The following is a 6,233-nucleotide window of genomic DNA, read 5'->3' on the forward strand; positions in this document are numbered from 1 at the left end:
TTGTGCATTTTCATGTCAGTTTCCTGGTTTGTTGAGTTGGCCTGTTTAGGGGATTCTTGTGTTGTTTATTTGGTAAGCTTCTTGTTTGGTTTCTGTTTGTTGTGTTTTAAATCGTTTTGGGATCATTTAGAAAAGTACCTGATAAATAACTCACTGCCTCATCTTCACCTGCAACTGCATTTTCAAACTACCTCAATTTGGCAAGAAAAACATGCATGTTTGCTGTAGTGAATCTGCATGCTAAAATTCATTCTGCTAACAACTGATTAATGTAGTTTCACCATCACAGCAGTTTCACAATCAAGGCTTTTATCATGCTTGGTTGCAGGATTATGGGGTTTTCTTACCCTTAAGTACTGTGAATTATTCAGAATCTAATGCAATTTTCATTAACTACTATAACTACAATGAAATAGTCCTAGTAGTACCTACTATGAATTATTAAGTAATTACTATGAATTTTTCAGTACCTACTATGAATTATTTAGAAACTGTTATGAATTATTCAGTAACTACTATAAAACTAATATGTATCTGATGTTGTTTGAAGCTGTGGAATTGGGCCCACATACAGGCCTTCAGTGTTTAATGGGCTAATGTTACTGGTTAATTCCCCATAGTCGACAAGCTAGCCCACGTACATTTACAGACAGATTTTCAGAGCAAATGATGTCTAATATGTTGTGAAATGTTATATTAATCTTTCACAAATCTCTCTTATTTATATCAGAAATCTATTTCTCTGTCTCTGTTGATCATATTTTATAAGTCCCACCATAGTTTCGGTGAAGGAGAATCGTACTGCTACAGTGAACGATCTATGCTCTAGAGAGCTGTGTGCTTTTAACTGCAATGAGATGATGTCCTTATGGGCTGCCAACCAATCAGCTACTAATCAGTTACTATGCAGTTTATTCATTTACTGATCATTGGCTGTTGTTTACAGACTCCTTATTTAGGGCTGTTAGTCTCTAATTAGTGATGATTATAATCCCAGTTTAGAATATGCACATCTTGGTGAATCAGTGACTTATTAACTCTCATTAACTCAGTAAACTCACACAGAGCAGTAAACCTGGAACATGAATCAAAGTGCTGCCAATTAGACACTAATAAGATGTACATTTATGTAATAATTCATTATCAATTATGCACATAACAGGGTGGTAAGTGTTTATTTATAACTAATAATGCAATCTTTAGTGATGTTCACATAACAGACCCCTGGTTAGGCACTAATATAGGTCCTAATGAATAAAGATTAATGCATAGAGAATCAAGCATTTAGAAATATCAGATTAATGGTTTATTAAACAGAAAACAAGACCTTAAAAAAAATCCTTAAAATGTCTGTTGTTTGAAGGTGTGCTCAGTTGTGGATTGTTGTAGAAGTACTTTACAAACTCAGGATACAGTTAGAAAAATTTATTACTGTCAGCTGTTCCACCGTCACAAAATAATGCACAAGTGGAGAAAATTTAAAACAACTGGTCGGGCCGTTAAAGCAAGTTTAGTCCAAAAGATCTATTGAGAAGCCTCCAACAATTGAGAAATGTCATCACAGGATCTACAGGTAGTTCTCGCCACAGCTGAAGTCAAAGTACAGCATCTACCATTAGAAAGAGCCCGAACATCTTTGATTTTGGATCATGGGAGGTGAGCCGGGAGGAAACCCTTCCTCTAAAAACTCTTAACACCAGAACAAGTTCTAAGAGAGCACCTAGACCAAGACCAGGACCAGGATGAGATCTGGACATTGAATCAAATGTAATTTGATTAGTTATTATGTGTGTATATATATATATATATATATATATATATATATATATATATATGGACCAATAGAAATGCTCAAAATTACTTGCAATAACCCCTTATTTTACACTGACTTCCATTTAGTGTATAGAACATGTTTGCCCTCTCCTGTAAAGTCACCGTTCTGGAGATACATGCTTTTCACTGGAAAGAGACAATACCTAGTTTGATGTAAATCACTGAGAAAATGCCAACATTTTGACTGCATATAGACCAGCATAAAGAAAACCCAACAACCCCCCTCCCACCACCACCATATCCTGCTCTATTCCCCTGCTCCGCTAAAGCCGGGGGCAACCCTGATATTGCTTTCCCCCTCTCAGTTCACTGAACAAGGCTGAGATTAATTAATGCTCTCATTAATTCCGATAATTAACTTTAGAGAAGCAACAGCGGGCCTGCAGCGCGGGGCGGCCCGGCAGCATCCAGCTGAAGACAAAAGAGAGCAGAAGCACACAGTAAAACACTCCGCTATCCAGCTACACACACTCTGCACACTCATACATTAATCAGCCGGCCTGTTTGAGTGCTTTTCATTTAAATTAGCGGCAGGGCTCCCACTGAGTCAGTGTCAGACTGTCTAATCTGAAATGTTTAGGGCTGTCACTGCGGATTAGATCTGTAATCGAGTAACACACTGATTATTCCCGTGATTAATCCAGTAATAAGTCCAAACAATACAACATATCCCATGTAGAGCCATTAAAGAAACTGAGCCTGATACACACATACACTTCGGGCCGGTCTTCCTATGTGCACCATCAGGCACCTGCAATTGACCAAGAACACAGCAGGCTTCCTGTAGCTGTCGGCTTGATCAGCCATCCCTTAAGATCCACGGAAGACGAGCGTCCAGGCTTTTTCTGTCCTGCACCGAAGTGGTGGAAGTTTTTGGATCTTTTGGATCCTGGTCTATATAAACTAGCTAAGGGTATTTTCTGCGTGAACAGTGAAGCACTTTTGTAAGTCTGGAGAAGAACATCTGCTAAATGCCTTCAATGTAAATGTAAAAATTTGTTAAAAAATCTTTAACTTTAACGACGGAGAGTTTTTAGTTCTCTCAGCAGCTGCATTGGTAGTTGTACTGCCCTCCCTCAGTGTATAGTGAAGCTATGCAGCTTGGCACTGAGCAAACCTTCTTCAAGAATGCGGTGGATACTTGTGCGCCATCAGTGACCGGGTCATGGGCACCAAAGGCTCACTGATGCCATCCACGGAGGCCCCACCTCGCAACTTACAAGACTTAGAGAATCTGCTGTTAACGTTAGTCTTGGTGTCAGATACCGCATAGGTAGGGTAGGTTTTAATGTTATGGCTGATCGGTGTGTATTATAAGGCGGGATAACCTGTGATTGTAGCCCTCTTTTACAAATACAGCTTTTAATTGGCTTTTAAAGCCATACCTGCAGCAGACTGCACTGGACAGTGCTTGCAGGAGGACTCTGGATAAATCAAAGAGCACCAAACTAATTACAGCCCCAGCTAAGCCAAGCTCTACTGCCCCTGAGAGTCTCAACTGTAGCAAGAATCCATCTACAAGCTGTACGAGAGTGAGACGCTACAATCACAGAGGAGCTGATTGTACATATGATTGGTTGAACATGAAGCCACTGTTGCACAGTCTTACCTCCAATTGCTAATAAATCAAGCTAAACACTGTAAGAGTTCATTCAACACTGGAGACAGAGTAATATTATTATTATTATTAGGAAAGATATATTATAATAATAATATTATTATTAAGAGTATCTGTTTAGTGATATGAGGATCATATCACCCTCAGCAGATAATTGGGAACACTGAACAGGTGTTTCGGTTGTTGACTGATATTTGACGATGTAGTACTGAACTCCAGAAGCTGAATGCCTGCAGAAATAAATATAATTTCTTTCTAATGTTAATCCCTGTAGATTTAGTCGTGTTTATATACAGACATCTACAGAACATGGAAAGTACATAAAAAATATAATCAGGCTACATTTTCCATGGTACATCCCCACAGTGCATCCCCACTACTACTAATAATAAGAAATGCAGAAGAGGCAGATGAAGTAGAAGCAGATGATGAAGCAGAAGAAGCAGATGATGAAGCAGAAGAAGCAGATGTGAAGTAGAAGCAGATGATGAAGCAGAAGTAGATTATGAAGCAGAAGAAGCAGAAGTAGATGAAGCAGAAGCAGATGATGAAGCAGAAGAAGCAGATGATGAAGCAGAAGAAGCAGAAGTAGATGATGAAGCAGAAGCAGATGAAGCAGAAGCAGATGATGAAGCAGAAGAAGCAGAAGTAGATGATGAAGGAATGGTTAGCTGATGAAGGAATAGCTGTTCATACAGAATGCTTAGAGGGTCTAATCTTTCATTCCAAAGTAATCTTAAAGATATGAAACAGAAATAAAAAGAATAGAATGTGTTTAATAAAAACATCACCAAACAGCAACAGGCTCATTAATGTAACAAGCAGCGTCAGCACACCCTTATGTGCACTCTGATGCTCCAGACTCAGGAGCATCCACATCCAACTTTACACAGGGTCCAGCCTATAGACACAGCGCCCCCTGCAGGACAGAGCTGAAAGTAAGAGTGAACGATGCATGGCTTATTCAGAGTTTTTATAGAACATCACTGGAACTGTGAATTTCAGTGTTCCTTCATCCTGCCCTCCCTCTCAGACCTGCACGGTGGAGGAGAAACGATGCCAAAAGAAACACAAATACATACAAGAAATGTCAGTACAACCAGTGAAAAAATAAAAATACACGAGACATGAAAGCATAAATAGTAAAATAAATGGTTTCTATATTTCTGTATTCATTCCTCCTGTATGCTAATGAGGTAGACTAACCTGTCACACTATTGGTTAACAGTAGAGAAAGCAGCGTGTTCCATTATCATGTTTTTTTTATCATGTGACTCCTGACTCCTGCTAGCTGTCTAGCTCCTGCTGTGTTTCCTGCTGAGCCGAGGCTAACGGCAGCCTTCATCACACCTACAGCACACTGGTGATTTCTGAGATGGAGTACAGCATGCCTGTGTGTGTAGTGTGAATGTGGTCCCAATAACATTCCATCTTTAATTTTAAGCTGAGGTGATGAAATGAAACCTCTGTAGTCTAGCATAAACTTAAACAGTGTCTGCTCATTCATTAAGATGGCTGAAAGCAGGATGGAGACGGATTAATCTCCAGCCAGGTTAAATGGTTGACGCTCTCAGTTTTGCTATTCTTTTTAGCAGACAGGTCAACCCTTCTTCTGACCTATTGTATCATATGATTTCTCAAACCATTCACAAGGCAGGATGAGGAAAAACCTCAAAAACAAAAACTGGACACCCCCACACTCACCCCTAACGTTTCTTCCAGCTGTACATTTTTTATTTGACCATGCCGCTGTTGGCAGTGGTTTGTTCTTCAAAACAAGCTTTTAGAAGTTGGCACACAACACTCATTAAATCAAAGGCTGATTTTGGTAACGTTTACTTAGATGGTGCGTTATAGAGGACTCACCTGACATTAAGCTGAATATGTACTGAATGCTTCTGAATCTATGCTGAATGTAAACGATTTATCAACCCTATATTAAACGTAATGCAAATCCTAACCTAACCTTATATTAAATCAACCCTAAATCCTAAACCTAACCTTACCTTTAAATCAACTCTAAATCCTAACCCTAACCTTACCTTTAAATCAACTCTAAATCCTAACCCTAACCTTACCCTTAAATCAACCCTAAATCCTAACCCTAACCTTACCCTTAAATTAACCCTAAATCCTAACCCTAACCTTACCCTTAAATCAACCCTAAATCCTAACCCTAACCTTACCCTTAAATCAACCCTAAATCCTAACCCTAACCTTACCCTTAAATCAACCCTAAATGTCAGGTGTGGGCTAGAAGGGTATAAAGCTGTATAAAGCATTGAGCTGTGGAGCAGTGGAACTGTGTTCTCTGGAGTTTTGGGCTAGAGACTTGGGGATGGGTTGGGGTGGTGATCATCCAACATCCTGAGAAGAGAACCTTATAGGAATGTACAGCAATGTTTCTAAAAGGTTCCAGTTAGGTTCTGTAACGTTACAGAAATAAATGTTCAAGGAAGGTTCTGAAAACCTGTGACGTAGTAAAGGTTTATTAGAACGTTTCTTACACAACATTCAGAGACAGACAAACGCTGACATTATACAGACATCTAAAGTAACTTTCCCAAAACTAAAACTACAATCAATGAACTACAGTACAATAAAAACATTGACATAACTGATCCATAACCACACTGAGATCAGACTGATACTTGATGTTTAATGAATGAGTCATAAAACATTTTCCAAACTTAATAGCAATTATAGAAACAGAATACAATATTTTCAGAATGCACATGGCCAAAAACCACTTACATTACTTTTTAAAATATGCCATTACAGT

This window comes from Salminus brasiliensis, chromosome 12 (assembly GCF_030463535.1).
Source record: "Salminus brasiliensis chromosome 12, fSalBra1.hap2, whole genome shotgun sequence".
NCBI classification, from domain to species: domain Eukaryota; kingdom Metazoa; phylum Chordata; class Actinopteri; order Characiformes; family Bryconidae; genus Salminus; species Salminus brasiliensis.